Source organism: Ciconia boyciana, chromosome 3 (assembly GCF_034638445.1).
Source record: "Ciconia boyciana chromosome 3, ASM3463844v1, whole genome shotgun sequence".
Classification (NCBI taxonomy): domain Eukaryota; kingdom Metazoa; phylum Chordata; class Aves; order Ciconiiformes; family Ciconiidae; genus Ciconia; species Ciconia boyciana.
This window is the reverse complement of record NC_132936.1, coordinates 13,893,456-13,910,305: the sequence shown is the minus strand read 5'-3', so window position 1 is coordinate 13,910,305 and position 16,850 is coordinate 13,893,456.

Sequence of the window (16,850 nt, the reverse complement as noted above, 5' to 3'; positions counted from 1 at the left end):
TATCCAGCTGTAATGTGGAGACACCCATAAGGTGTTAATGTCTTAGATGTGATCAGAGCATGTCTACAGGATTTTGCACTACTGGTGAGATGGGAGTTCGCTGTCTCAGTTCAAGAATATCATGAAGCTTTGGCTTCCACTAAGTAAGTCTCTGAGCAGTTCATTATGTTCAGAGCTTCAGCAGTATTTTCGTCACTTTACAAATGTGATCAGTGAGAAGTCAGGAGACTCTGGAGTTAGTAGCTGTTGAAGATAGGATTGTCAAAGTCACAATTATTTAAACATAGACATAGATGTGACAGCATGTAATACTCAAATCTACAAAGTTTCCTAACACCAAATGGTTTGGATAAATGTTTGTCCTGTGAAACTAAAAGGAGTTTAGGCACCTGTATAGCATCTGTGAATTTGGTCCTAAAGAGCTAGAAAATAATACTTAGATTCCTAAATCAGGTGCTAAAATGAGACTGGTGATATCTAACAGCCTTTCCCTGAAAGTGGCAATGCTTTTTTATTTTTAAAGAGATGTTTAGAGGCTCATGCTTGATATTCCCCCTCTAAGAAACTGGGAACATGTTTGGTTGATCCCTTTAGAATTGCATGTACTCTTAAGTAAGAGTTAGAAAATTCTTAGTGTAAAACAAAATATAACAGGGATGCAAACATATTCAGTTTTGTCTAGAAACCTGGTCATCAAAAATGTACTGTAAAGTGTGTTTCTGAGTGCTTTTTGTTTCTCATTTTTTCCTACAATCATTAGTTTTGGCCAGGGTTCCCAGGCACCATTCCCAAGTCACATCCTCAATAATTATGATTAGAAACATTTCTCTAAAAGCTCAACTTCAGGCCAAACAAGCTTGGGTAAACCATGATGTGCTTCAACTCCAATGTATTATTTCTTGCATGAGTGGAATAGGAACATATGTGTACAAGATAACATTGGACATATCATAGTGTTGTGAACCCATATATTTATGAACACTTCTTTCAAACATACGTTAATGCTGCTAATGGAGCTATGTAATGATGTAATGTACTTCAATAATTTCTATTATCTTCAGCCTTTAAACATTTTTATGCTGATATGATTTATAAATTCTTGTCTTTCTTTTTGCCTCCCTCAGCTAAGTAGTGATGCAGGAGGCAAGGGGGATTCATATGACCAGATACCAACTCTTTTTAGTCAATAAAGCAAACAGGTATTTTTAGTGCACAATTAATTTAATCCTTAAATAAATATTTAAAATCACACCAATTAATCTCACCCTAGAAGTACTACTTTTTCTGTGTTGATTATAGAGGAGCCTTGGGTGACCAGATACATGTACCAACATTGTAGATGTCTAATGTGGGGTTCAGCTTAAGAGACCTAAATCTGGATGTCTGTTTCTAGATATCTAACTGAAAGCTTGATATCTAGGTGCTATTATAGTCAGTGGAGTCTGGAGAGTGATTCAGTGTAGGTGTCTATTTTAGGATGAACTGAATTAGTTCTCTAGGTTCAGTTCACTGTATTGATTCGCTCTCATTGGCTATAAAAGGAACTCCAGGTATATAGTGAACATGTAAACACCTATGCATTAACACCTAATTTCAGTGCCTTAAATTACAACTTGAGTCCTACTACTCCTGTCTTCCACTCATTTTATTTCACTTACACATCTTAAAGGTTTTTCTTGAATTAGTCAAGCAATCTTAAACCCAGTTCTGTCTAGTTCATCTTTTCTGCAACACTCATATCCTTTTTGTTTTGGTCATCTATAATAGCATCTCCATAACTTCAGCATCTTTGGATTTCTTTTATCCTCTCACATGTCCTGTTTATCATCAATGTATAGCGATATTCATCGCTGCCAGAAAATTGCTTGCATTACTGATAACATTTCCTAAAACATCTCTTGTGTTACTATATTGCATGGTAGGCAGGACGTTACTTTCTCTTTCTCACACCTACACAGAGCTCATTTACAGGGCATGTTGATACATTTCAGATGTTGATTTAGTGACAACATTTTAAATTAAATTAAATGATAGCACATAGAATCGTAGAATCATAGAATCGTTTAGGTTGGAAAATACCTTTAAGATCATCAAGTCCAACCATTAACCTAACACTACCAAGTCCACCACTAAACCATGTCCCTAAGCACCAACATACCACGTTCTTTTCAATGTAAAAAAAAATACCACAGTAGAAAACCAGAAAGTAGATGAACTTTTAGAAAAATCACTATTAACTTTTAGAGCTAGATCTGTTATTGGACCTCTTATAGTTCTAACTATTTCAGTGTTTCCTTTCACTTGTTTCTATAACCTTATGTCCTTATAAACTTTATTTCTCTGTTCCTTTAAAAAAATTATTTCTTTTCACAGCTCCTGTGGTCTTCAGTAGCTGTTCCATGTCACCCTATGTCAATTCCTCCTTTCATTCAAACACTTAAATAAGCCACATCTGCTTTTTTGCTTTGCAGTCTCACCTTTCCTACTAATCATATTATGTCTCAATGTAATTTTTTTTATTTAAGTCTAAAATACAGGTCCCATTCTGTGAGCTGCTGAACACTTGCTGAGTGCCTATAGGTCTGTTGACTTCAGTAGGAGTGTATGAAGTAAGAACTCAAGACCTTTCAAGACTTCTAAATGAAAGTAGTAGGTATGCCAAGTTAAATTGCGCTGTATTTTATATTATTTCCCATTTTTTGAGTTCTTAATTTCTTACTGACATTTGTTTGTGAAAGACTACTTTATGAAAACACAAGCATGCAGTTAGAATAAAATAGAATAGTGCATATTAATTAATATTACAAAATATGACAAAATATGAGAAAGTAAAAAAATGACAAAAATTATGACAAAATATGACAAAAGTGAAACCTTTTGTCAGTAGTATGTTTTAACGACTGAATTTTATTTTCTGGAGTAATTTAAGAATATGCATTCACTATTAACCTAGGAGCAGTTATCATGAACTCCTTTGGTAAAGAAAATTATACCTTTCTTTTCTGCTGCTGGTGTTGACAATATGCAATGTTTGGATGCTTTAGTTATGTAAGCACCAGTGAAAATAAACAGCAATTAGAAGTGGTCAGGAGTAAGGCATTTGGCCATCTATCCTATTGAAAATGTTTTAAATTAATGTTTTTCCTCACTGTTAATAAAGAATGGCAATAAAACAAAACAAATCTTGGATGCCTACTTTATTTCTTATCAGAACTCTTTAATTTTGAAATTTCAGGAATAAGTCTAGTAGCAAGTGTCAGAGTAAATAAATACTTTCTGTCTGTGTCATCTATCTGATCTGCATCATTCTACAACTTTATAACAGTGCCTTCGGCCTATACTGCGTGTATTATCACTTATGTGTTTTCCTCAAAGAAGACTCAGCTTTTGAACACTTGAGAGCTTGGTCTTAGAAGTGTCAACTGAAATTCAAGCTGTATATTAACAGGCATGAAGAAACAGAAGGAACACAGAGATTAAATGACTTACCAATAGTTAAAGAAAAGATTAGTAACTGTTGAGGGGTGACTTCATATCACTTGGTCCTATTTGATGACCTATGCACGTGACAATGAAGCATACTTTTGTGAGAAGTTCTAACTAATAATGTCCTAATTAAACCCCAAACCTTGACGATAAAAGTTCAGTGCATGTTTATATTTTACACTGGAAGAGGGGTTCCTAAACTTACTTACTTTGTGCACAACCTTACTGTAACAACATCCAACCATACGTATTTTCAAGGGGATGCATTTACATTACTATTGCTGCTGATGGGATGACTGCACAGTTTGGGTGTCCCAGACAGGAGATCCAAGCTCACTCCAGAAGAAAAGTCCTTGATTTTTCTTTCATTGGCTGGGGAATAATGACCCAAGAAGGGACTTTACTTGTGCATTTGTTCTGGTTGCCCAGAAAACTGAGATGGTATAAAGTAGTGTAGCACCTTGGGAGTCAATGGCATTACAACAGATTATGCCAGCTGAGGAGCTGGAGTTGAAATAAATTGAGAAACCTGATTATAACTGTGCCATTGTATGTGTGGAAAAGTATTTGAAGTCCTTCAATGTTTTGTTGTGACCACATGTAGATATGATTTTTAATGCCCTAAACCTCCTTAATCAAGATCTTAGTTTTAAAATTTGTTATTAAACATCTTTGCCCAAACTATTTTTATATTTGATATACCACAAATGTCGCCTACATCTCAGCAAATATGCAGTGTGATTAAAGGGTATAATCTCTCAAGAGAGGTTTATAATCATTTTAATTACCCTGGACTTAATAAAAGGAGTTAAGGGATTTAATAAAAGGGCATTAAGAGATTGCCAAAGGGTTAAATATATATATTTTTATAAGAAAAATTGGAAAGCTTCTGTGGCTTTGAGGTGGAAGGTGGGAAGGCTTAGTGGGAAAAGAGGAGGAGGTGAGCAAAAGTCAAGATGAGGATTAGTGTCAATTAAACCTCCCTTTGAACCTCCTAACTTGCATATGCAGAACCTGACACAGCTGAAAATATTTGCAATTTCCTGGGCCACACCGGACCAGAGAGGTTGGTGTACACCTCACTGACCTACAGGAAACTGCAAGGGAGTGAAAGAAAGATATAAACCCAGCCAATTTCTTCTAGCTCAGTGCTAAGATATTTTAGCACTAGTTCAGGGGGGAAGATCTGGAGTGCATGAGGGAATTTTGAGAGTCAGTAGATTCATTTCTCAGGTCCCAAAGACTTTCTTTGGTTTTGATCTACCTTAGATCAAAACTAAACAAATTTTCTGCCCTAATCCTCATCCTCTGCTCTTAAGTTTCAGGTTAGCATAGAATTTAGTTTATTTCTAGTCTTCCGGAATATAAGAAATGTAATTAGAGATGAGAAGATGAAAGTGAACCAACAATCTTCAGACAGGAAATTCTATAGCTCTGACAAAACAAGGCAAAATCCAACATACAAACACCTAGAACACTGCCTCATTTCACCCTTATGCTGAATCAAACCTGAAGCCTTATCCAGAGAGATAAGGTAGAGATCCAAATGTCGGTACCTGAACATAAATCATCAGGAGTTCTCTTGAAGGTTTTGTTGGCTGGAAGTAAAATGAGTTGCTTAGGTTTTCCAGTTGGGGTTAACACATATTTCTAATGTGTTTTCCATTTCCTAACACTACAGTCTTCCAATGCTGGGCTAAATCCTTTCTCCTGGTTGTGGGCGTTCCTGTAAGCCTCAGGGATAGACATTCTGCACAAGGAGGCACAAAGGAGTGCCCTGGGGCTTATAATGCCTGTTTTCTTCTGTACAGCATCCTGGATAGGAACAGACTCCTTGGACAATTTTATATCACCATGTATAAGATCCACATCTTATAACCCTTTCCCTCTGTCCCCAGAGATCACACCTCTGGTGCACAGAGAAACCTGGTGCTGAAGTCAGCATTCAGAGATGAAATTTAAACACGAGAGAAGGCAAGAGAAGTGAATCTGTACCCACCTTTATAATTCAAAATACCAAGAAACCTACCAAGTGGGGCAACGTAACATTATTTTAAAAATCAAAGCCAACACCTGTTCATACGTACCTGTGCATGTTCTTCTCTGCTTTCTTTCTTCCCACTTCTTTATTTGAGTGAAAGCTACAGAAACTGGGCCAAAGGCACTCAACTGCTTCTATATTGTGTAAAATGCATGGGGATGTTCTTTAAGTCTATACTAAGCAAGTGATAAGTTTGACAAAGACATTTTCTCTAGCATAAAGGCATGAGGATAGCTGAGAGAATATGTATGATTAGCTCACGATCTGTTCTTTAATCAAAAGCATAATTGTTTCCTCACTTTTTTGAGATGTGCTAGAAATGCAAAACAATAACCATTTAAAAATTATTTTTGGCAAGCAGGGACTGGAGATGGCAAGAAAAATGGAGCAGCAGAAAAACTAGTATATTTTAGATAACTGGTATGCTTAATCAGGTCTTGTAGCAGAAAGACAATCTAAAATGGAATTTTGAGAGTTTTGAGCAGGTCCATGCAGCCACACTAGCTTTGTTCCAAATTCCATGCGGTTGTAATTCAAACAAACACTACCAAGCAAAATATATGTATTATTCTGTTAATGAATGAAACCTGGAGGCTTTTAATGCTTCTGTTGAAAAGAGATTGATTCACTGCAGAGTAATTCAAGAAGGTTCTTTCTGCTCTTGGCAGAAACAAACAAACAAACATACAAACAAATAAATCCCTAGGCATCTAACCTGCAAAACGTAACAGCTTTTTGTTTGTTTGTTTGTTTTTTTACACTGGGAGCTTCTCATAAATAGTAAAGCCAGCTTTTGCCTTTTTTTTTTTTTTTTTTTCCTTTGGCTAAGAGCTTAGGGCCTTTACCGTGGAAATATAACATATGGATTGTAAACCTTCTGAGGAAGGAACCGTGTTTTCCTTTTACTGTGGACAGCAGTCAGCTCTACTGAGTTTCCATGTCTCTGAAAAGGTTCTCCAGGTCTGTCTACATTGCAAAAACTCATAAAAGTTCAGTAATATCTTTACCATAAAAGTTCAGTAATATCTTTACATGGACAGGTTAAAGCAGTGGGGGCTTTAAGCACTGTTAGCATGTCATGTTCCATATTAGCCAACTCCAGTTACCTTGTCTATCTTGGTTGCTGGTCGAAGCTGGGGCTGTGGTGCGGCAGCGGCTGATGTACATCTAACTGTTGGCTGACGTGGTTCCACCCTCCCTGGCAGCCAGTAGTTAGATTGGTTTAAATTGCTCTGCAACCGCAGCTTAAATTATCTAACCTGGATTAGGTAACCCAAGTTAAGAACACACCTTTCTTTGTGGTGTGTTTCAGCATGACTTTCATGTTGGTTTTATGTTTCCCACTAAAACAGAGATTGGTGTGGAAAGTGAATGTACTCAGAGGAACACCACTGAGTTCCACCGGAGATTTAGCCTTTGGCTACAACAGGCACAGCCCTAAGTCCTGAGAAAATTCCATATACTCCCTGTGACTCATTTCTGCATACCTTGCTCAGGCAAAGCTTCCACTTAACTTAATAGGATATTTTTAAAAAGGGCCAGACTAGCAGTTACACAGGATATAGCTGTCAGATTGTCAGATCAAGAAAAGTTACTTGGCTTTTGGGGGGGATGTGGGGAGGGAACTACACAGTGTTTTCATAGCATAGGCAGTGGAAAATATCCCTTTTAACAGTATTAGGGGTTTAAAAAGTGTGTGTGTAAAAATGCATGGGCCTTATTTTTAAGGTTTTTCATCATTCTGGTCCTGCTTTGTATAAAGCACTTAAGCCCATGCTGTATGTTAAATACATAGGCAGTACTATGAACTTAAATTTCATTTCATTACATTTAAGCACACGCTTAAGTGATTTGCTGGACTGAGGCCAGAATGCTTGCTGAATCAAACTGAAATACAGCCATGTCTGTTCCTCCTCCTTAAACAAACAAGCACTAAATGAAATACAATAAAATAACATTCCCAGAGAAATCTTGTGCCATAGAAAGAACTGCTGCATTGTTGTATTAGTAATTTGTCTAATGTTCAGTATCCGCACTGTTCATACAAATATAATGCAGTAGCAATTAGGTAAGCCTTACGATTTTATCCTCATGTTATATTGGGCATAGTTTTGTAGAGGAAGAAAGTAAAATGAAACTAAGTAAGAAAACAAAAGCTGGAAATGTAATTCCAAAATGCTTGACTTAAACTAAGTAATGATACTGTAGTCTTTAAAGCAGCAGTGGAACCTTGAAAAAATCTGGATTCACTTCCCTCAGTCCAGGGTGTGCAACCCAGGACTTGTAAAGTGAGACTCACCTCACACAGCTACAGATGCTTCATCAAGGCTAGTGAGTTAATGTCTATTCTGGTATAAACTGTAAAATGAGAATAATGCTAGTTATTAGATATTACAAGAGAAATGTGTTGATTTTTCAAGCATGCTGAAAAATATCCCATCTGTTTTCTATTCTAAGTAGAGCCAATTCAGTATATTTTGATTTTTATTGTGCTTTGTTACTAGGAGCTTTACATATAATGTATTGACAAATGAGCCAGAGTAGGAGTAGAAAGACTGTAAAAGAAGGAATAACAATTGGACAATAACAAAAATAATAGCAAGTACCTGTGAACCAACCGGTGAAACAGCAGGAGTATTTTTTACTTAATTGGATTATGAATCAGGACCTAAACCACAGTGAGCTGTTTCTTTGGGGAAGGCAGTTTTATTATTTTTCTCCACCTAAATATGCAATGCAGTGTAGGGTTTACCAAAAATGTTTATATGTACATCCCCATACGCATGCAGAACAACACTTTTAGGGCCTTTCACACTAGGCTTTAGGCCTCCGGTAAAGCTGTGATGCTCCACTGACTGCATTGGAGTTATGAGTATTCTTTTATGGACAGGCTTCCTTGGTATTTCAGACTGCTAAATGCTCCACAAAGCTTTCTGCTCACTGCTGCGCTGAGGTGGGCAGGTAAGGCAGAAAGACCAAGTGACTTGTGCAGAACTATTGAAGAATAAGGTATCGTCGCTTCACAGTAGAAGCTGTTGGTTCCCAATCCTGTGCCCAAACCTTCCCTCCTCCTCTCCTGTCTTTCTTCCCCAATTTTCTTTCAAAGAAACAAAATAGCTTTTGAAAACTTTTTTCAGACTCTGACCCATCCTCAATTTTCTGCACTGAAGTTGTGAGTTTACCAGTAGTCTCTTCAGTTGCCTAGCTGAGATGTGAAGCACAGCTGGATTTCCATGGACTCAGCCCTGGATACAATAGTCTTGTTGTCTATGTGCAGAGAGCAGGATTGGGCCCCGACAGAAAGGTCTGTCTTACACATTTTCAGAAATGCAAGATTTTTATTTTGTTTTGAACTTCTTAATCCCATGTCTTTTTTCTTTCTCTTGGTAACGTTGTTATTGTACTATAAGTAATTAGACCTGTGGAAATTAAGAATGTAATTAGAAAAATTAGAAAAAAAACAGGGAAAGACCAACTGAGCCTGTCCCAGTTCCCACCAAAGCTTATTGATTCAGCGTTTGGATCTGTCAGAGTATCTATGAGCTAGCAAGTGAAAGAGGCCCAGGGCACAGATGTTGGCAGTGGCCTGTGACTGTCCCCACTGTTACATGGTCAGCACGCGTCCTGGCAGGGCTTCAACACAACCAGTGGTCAGGGACAGCCGGGGGTTAGCACGGGCCAGCGAGCACTCCTGGTAAGGAGGCTGGATGTGGCCACCCTGTGCTGGAAGGTAAGGGGAGTTAGCTGTACCAATGCAAACAGCTATGTGTAACTGTGTATGATGCACCATGCCGATGCACCATGACATGCTAGTTTGACTTAGGTCCAGAGACAGCCCACTGAAATTACTGTAATAAATATAACCAATAAATTTTCATGCCCTAATGGTCTTTCAAGTTCAGTCTTTCAGTTACTTTTACAACAACCAGACCCACCCAAATTTAGATGTCTTCTAACACAGCTTTTGTTTTTATACCAAGTAACTTAAATAATTGCAGCTCATAGTCATGTGTGGTGCCATGAGGAGTTTTTCAAAGGTCAAGGGATTTTTCCTGCTGTCCTGGCATTTGGACATTGACAGGTCCCAGCTGATGTACAGAGCCAGGTACGAAATCCAGCCTCCAGTTTTGCCTCCCAGCTCTGTCTCTCACCCCTGCCTTGCTCCAGGACTCTCTTCCTCATTCTTTTTGGTTCTTTTATGCAACAGGAATGTGGCCAGACAAGGCTGTAACATCTTACCTTCCTTCTTCCCTTTTTTTCAAAATTGGGTCTCGGATGCAAAATGCACATATAATCAATGGATTACTTTCCCGATTGAAAGCTTCCCTGCGGTGACATGTGTATGGTATCTCTTAATTAACACACGCTTTCTGCACACAGTGAACTTTCTTCAGTTCAGAACATTCCTAAGAGCATTACTACATTTTATAAATCATGATCATAATAAATATTCATTGCACATACATCATATCAAACTCAAAAGCTCTAGTTGTCATTTGGATCTTCATAAGACTACGTATGACATATTACCAATAGGGATGACACACCGGGCATTTGGAGAGATTTTTCTTAATTACTTCCCCCCATGCCTTAGGTTAGGCTCTTGTCATCTTGCACACACACATACACACCTGCAGAAAAGTAGTAGACAATTCCATACAGTCCTTTATCATCACACAAGGACATTTGTCCTTTATGACACACAATTCCTTTAGTGACACTAAAGTAAGTCAACACTTTAGTAAGTCAACATAATTATACAAAGATATGGATTTTTGCTGGGGAATAGATTCCTAAGAGGTTTTGAGGAAAGCATGAATGTTTCTTGGTTGTGTAATAAGAACCAATTGCTCCTAAAAGTTGTAAGATATTCCACGGAAGACTTGTACAAGAGACATTGGTCCCAAAGGCCTAATTTTGTATGGGGAAAGGGCTATGTTGTAAGAAACTGTGCTTTCTGAAGATTTTGTAGCTGATAGGGGCCAGGAGACTTGAATGTGTTCCAGGCAAGTGCTGCTTATCTCTATAAAGCTTCCCCAAAATCCAGACTTGCTGTCTGAATGGTGAGTGGGGTTTGTTGTCTGGGTGCAATGACGTAATATGGGTGCAATGACGAAAATACTTCAGCTTGGTAGGAAAATACTTCAGTAAATTAATATTGGACTTACTAGGAGAGGATGGGGGGTTTTATTTGCATATAGAGACTGCTGCTGTATTTTTCCAAGTTTATGACTGTGTCCACTCCTCTTATAAAGATTTCCTTGTTTGTGCACAGCTGTAGAAGTCTTACAAGTGGGAGAAATTCTTCCTGCTGCAAGTGCAGGCGGGAGGCTGCCTTTGCTTTCCCCAGGTTTCTGAGTGGCAACCTCAGGACGGCTCAGTTACTTGTCAAGAGGGTTTTGAGGTGCATTAAATCCATGCCTTTTTTTTGTTGCCTGTGGGAAGAAGAGTTACATTTGAAAGCACAATCAAGCTGAAAGCTGGAAATTTGGGTGTAAAACTGAGAGGACTGTCCCCAGGCAGGGACAGAAGCCTGTCTGTCTTCCAGAGTGATGAGGTGCAGACCCAAGTCTAATCTCTGCCACCCAGACCCAGGCCTAAAATCGCGACCGGAAAGAGAAAGCCCAACAAATTTCCACTGAAATCCAGCCCTTGTTATTTAAAGCTGTGCCATCCAGCCTGCACTGTTAAACAGTCCCCTCCGCCTGGGTGGCCGGGGAGGCACAATCAAAGTGGAGCCTGAACACCTGGATGGCAAGGGGGAACGTGCCGGAACGGGCGCTGGGGGAGGTAACACGGCCTGATGCCGTTTTGTGCCTTTTTGTGTATTTCGGGGTGTACTCTTTTTGGGGGGGTGGGCAGGCTGCCCCCAGGCTGGGCAGCCGGCCCTCTCCCTCCGCAGGGCCCTCTCCCTCCATAGGGCCCTCTCCATACAGGCCGCCGGCTGGATTTCCAGCCCATTGTTCGTCGCCGTTGCCGCGGAGACGGCAGCAGCTGCTGGAGGACGGGCCTTGGCCGGCGGCCCCGGGCAGCTCGGCCGCCCCGGCCGGGCCCTGCGCGCCGCCAGCCGCTCTCCCTCCCGCTGCCGGCGGTGGCACGCCAGACTGTGCGGGATAATGTTTACTAACATCGGCCACATGGCTCCCTGCGTACCGCCGCTCTGCCCAAAATGTGTCAGTCCTCGTGGATTGCCAGGCAGCCGGCCAACCTGCCTGCAACGTGCCGAAAAATCTGTCAGCGGGGGCCGCCGCCCGCCATCCCGCCAGGGCTCCTTCCTCAGGGGAGGGGAGCGCGGCCGGCGTGCGCCGCTCCGCACAGCCTCCTCACGGGCCACCAGGTAGGTGTGTGAGCCTGCAGACACACACCTGCGTACCCGAGTGCGTGTTCAGGCGGCCGGGCCCCGCCTTGGCTGACCTCCCTCGTAGGGTGTGCTGCGGGGTCCCTCCGGCACAAGGGGTTCCCCTGCGTGTCTCTAACGCCGTCCGTATCGCCTGCGGGGTGGAGGCGGCGAGCGGCCCAGTGCCGACAATATTGTTTAATGTGCACTTTTACTGGCATGTTGTTTCTCTAGCAAATTTACAGCAGGAGATTACTGCTGGAGCTGACCTTTTTTCCTTCAGCCCGGGTAATGAATGTTGCTATTTAAATGTTCTGCCTCCCCAGCCCGTGTGCTTTAGTTTTTAAAAGAGTAGCACAGTACCCAGGGGAAGCCTTTTGTTGCCTGGCTGTGAAACCTGAATACAAGCTCTCCTACTGGAAGCCTGAGACGCAGAAAATAACAACTGAGAATAGATTTATAGGGTGTAACTTAGCCTAAGTCATGTCACAGAGATAGAAAATATGGATCAGATCCTGAGCTGGTGTAAATCAGTATAATCCCATGGAGCAATGATGCTTACACCAGCCCAGGAGCTGGCTCTTGCTTCTTAAAATGCAGACGAGCACTGTCCAGCCATAGCGAGGAGCGGTTTAAAGTAAGCAAAACGGCAGGGAAGTTTCCCCATAGGCAGAGCGTAATCGCTTAAATTAAAGTATGCTAAATACAGGAATGCCAGTCAAAATGCCTTAGAATCCTTAGCTACACGCGACCACTTTAGGATCAATATATTCCTTATTCTGTATATATTCCTTATTCTTTGCAGTTTGAATGGCCAGCTCCAGGAATATAAGGCCTTCTACTGTAAAATGGCTATATTAACACAAAACCATGGAAAACAGCAGTATCACCTAATTATCAGTAGCAAATGGGTCAAAAATATAAAATAAGAAATCATAGTTAAATACAGATATTATTACATTTCAGTCTTCAGTAAAATGTCTCATGAAAAATTCATATTCATATTATACATCCCATCTCTCTATCCCTAAACTGATAAGAGTATTATAGTCATTTTTTGTAACTATAATCAGTTATACAAGAAACATTCCAAGAAAGAATCAAAAGGTTGCAATAACATTTTTTAAAAGTTTTAGGATTTCTAGTAAGCAGTTATTAAACACTTTTGAAATGTGACAAGAATAATAGGAGATAGTTGGAAAACTGAAAACCTGGATTAATTTCCACTGTCTGTTCTGTGTCCCTACCCCACTTCCTCTCTCTCCTATTGGGGGGAAACATGTATTGTTTTAGTTGTGGACGTGAATTCAAATGATATTTTGAACATAGGGTCACTTGTTTATCACCTTAGTCTGGTGGTACACACGGTACTCTCCAGTGGCCAGACAGACCATTAGACAAGATGATTCACACTTTGATCAAATGTAGGAAAATTTTGACGTCACTGTCCAAGGTTTCAAGATCCCACTAGAAATTCAAATTGAGTCTTTTTTTGCAATACAGTAGAATAAAGCAATGTGTATACATTTTGCAGATGGGTAAATCCTAAGAGATAATTCCTAAATCCGTAAGAGATAAATGACTTCAGTTTTAGCAGAAGGTTAATTTTCTGTGATTTCTCCTAAATCATACAGTAGTCATAGAATCATAGAATCATTTAGGTTGGAAAGGACCTTTAAGATCCTAACACTGCCAAGTCCATCACTAAACCATGTCCCTAAGCACCACATCTACACATCTTTTAAATACCTCCAGGGATGGCGACTCCACCAGTTCCCTGGGCAGCCTGTTCCAATGCTTGACAACACTTTTGGTGAAGAAATTTTTCCTCATATCCAATCTAAACCTCCCCTGGCACAACTTGAGGCCATTTCCTCTTGTCCTATTCCTTGTTACTTGGGAGAAGAGACCGACCCCCACCTCACTGCAACCTCCTTTCAGGTAGTTGTAGAGAGCGATAAGGTCTCCCCTCAGCCTCCTTTTCTCCAGGCTAAACAACCCCAGTTCCCTCAGCCGCTCCTCATCAGACTTGTGCTCCAGACCCTTCACCAGCTTCGTTGCCCTTCTCTGGACACGCTCCAGCACCTCAATGTCTCTCTTGTAGTGAGGGGCCCAAAACTGAACACAGTATTCGAGGTGCGGCCTCACCAGTGCCGAGTACAGGGGCACGATCACTTCCCTACTGCTGGCCACACTATTTCTGATACAAATAGTCGATAAAAATAATTGCTTAACTACAACAAACTCTCACTGTACAGAAATACCCCAACTGGCTCCTGGTGAGCCAGTACACCGACCAGCACAGGGTAGTGCTATATAAGGATATACTTCTAAACTTGGATTGCAGAAAACTATTTAGGTGCATCATTAGCATCGCTCAGATCTGCATTTTTAGAGCTCCAGTGTGTGTTTAGGCACTCAGCAGACGAAAAACAAAGCAAAAATAAAACAAAAGAAAACAACCGGTTTCATGCCCCAAAGAGTTCAGTCTCCAATATTCTAATTATTGCAACAGCAGGACTATTGCTGAATGCAGGGGAGGTGTTAGACACAGGTTACCAGTAATGCTCCAGTATCTTAAGAAACCTCTGCAGTACCTCTAAGAAACTAATTCCTAACGACACAGAAGAAAGTAGACAGTTTTAAGGAAATGCGGCCTTAGTCTGCGACTTTCTTGTTTTGTTTTGCTTGCTTTTTGTTCTGTTGTTTAATAAACTCTGATCCCAGAAGAAGCTGAACAAATAATGATGGACGTGTATGTTAAAGGAGCAGCCAGGAAGCCCTCAATATAATGTGCATCCCAGGAATATTGTCAAGCCCTCATTGACACAGGCTTTGATTCAGCGCATTTACAACCTAAATAACAGAAGACCTGTGTCATTTAACAACTTGAAAGGATTGGTGTTGAACCAGTAACGTACAAGCAAATGAAGAAGCTGATAAAATTTCGGTCAGGTAAAGACAAACCCCAGAAAACCTCTGCCAAATCACAAAAGACCTCTGCCTTTCTAGAAAAGTATTGGTTTTTTCTATTTTCTTTCTTTTTTTTTCTTTTTGCTTTTCTTTTTTCTTTTTGATCAAAACCTCTAAATGCTCAAACTAAAAGATTTAAGCAAAACAAATAAATGAGAAAAGTTTGCATATTTTGACTTTTCTGTTTTTTGGGTTTTTTTAATTGAACATTGACATTTTAAATAAAAATCTTTGTTTTCAGTAAAAACAATTCCTATTTTCCTACTCATCATCTTGTGTGAATGTCACCAGCAGGCCTGAAACCTGTGTATGTATTCATTAGCCAAATATGAAGCCAGGTTGGCTGCTGCTAACACACAGTGCCTCTAATTCTAGCATATTGGTTTCCCCATTTATGATGCATGCTCTTGACATCTCAGCTATCACAGTGCCATGGGAGCTGTGCTAACTGCCTTTGCCAAACCCCTTCATATTTTGCCTTCCCACTCTTCCTTGATTTTCTTATTTATTCCCTGTCCCCATCTCTCCCAGAGCAAAGCTGCTTGAAGAACTGGAGGGAGAAGTAGCCTAAAGTTCCTCACGAAGCAAAGAGGGGCATGGCCACATGTACTGGGGCATCAGTACTTGCAACTTTCCTGTTGGCCATTTTATATGAAGATTTCCAGATAGAATTAGATATGTCTGCAGTCGTATTTAGCATTGAATATAAAACCAGGTTTTATAACTCTACTGTACAACTTGACATTGCTGCTTCATTTTCAAGGAAACCTTTAATTGCAGGATAAAATTTAAAAATTGCTGTTGGAAAATTCAATTTCTTCAGCAGCTGAAATCTACAGTTTCATTGTATTAGCAATGATTTGTGATGAAAGAGGAACCTCACATGTAGCACCTCTTAAAATTGTCAATAAATGTGGTTTTGGAGTAAAAAAAGTTAATCTAATTGTTAGATTAAACTGGGAAAACTTTCTGCTTCCTCCCGTTTATTTCCTTCTCATCCACCAAAACCAAAATATTGAAAAAAAACAAGCATTCACTTCAACATTGTTAATAAATGTCTCAAATTTTCATTTTCAAAGTTTCTATGCTAAATGTAATTAGATTTTAAAAATAAGAAAATAAAGCAAATACGAGTAAATAAGAAAACAGTTTTGATAACAAAGTGAAAGATTTCATATAAGCCAAGACAGAATTTGGGAGGGAAGAAGATCCTCTTTTGTTTGTTCTGCCAGGAAAATGAACACATTTCGCTCCATTCACAAGTCTGGCCACTGTACAGAAGCTCATTTCGCCCTTTCTTTACTTAGGATTTTGTGCTAGGGCTGGTCTCTTGACTAGAGATTTGGATTCAGTGTGAGTTCTCCTATGCACTGTCTCAGTGACTTTGTGCAAGTGTCAATCCCGGAGTGGGGTTTGAGGCCAAATTTGCCATCCGTCTGCATTGCTTGTTTGCATGAACTCCTTCAGTTTAGTTTTCGAACAATCCAGCTAACACTCCTGGCAGGCTGTGGACTCCCACTACTTTGCATCCCTTCCTCCTGCCCATGCTTCCTGGGACCGGCTGTGATTTAGTACAGACATGGTCACAGTCTTTTAGATTGCTCTGTAAAATAGAGTTAATAAAACTTCTCCTATCCACTTTTTGTCTCTCTAGGGAAGAGTGTGCAGCAAAGATGCGGTATGTGGGATTACGGTGCATGTTTTCATAGCTGTGATGGTCTTAATCTCTAGTTACAAAATGAAGAGCAGCAGTATGGGCTCTGGCATATCTTATTAACAAGAATATGAAACATAAGTTGCTCAGTGGACATCAGTTGGCATGGTTGGAGTGGATCTTGGGAGAGTAAAGAAAACAGGAATCCCTCTCTAGGCTGTTACCAGTCTTCAGTCCCCTCCCTCTGCCATTTTCCTAGCCAGGAGCCAGAGCTCCTTTGTTTCAAAGCAGCGTTCCCTGCTGTAAAACTCAGAGCAACAACTCTCTTTCTGGTTGCTAGCATTAAAGTAGAAATCGTG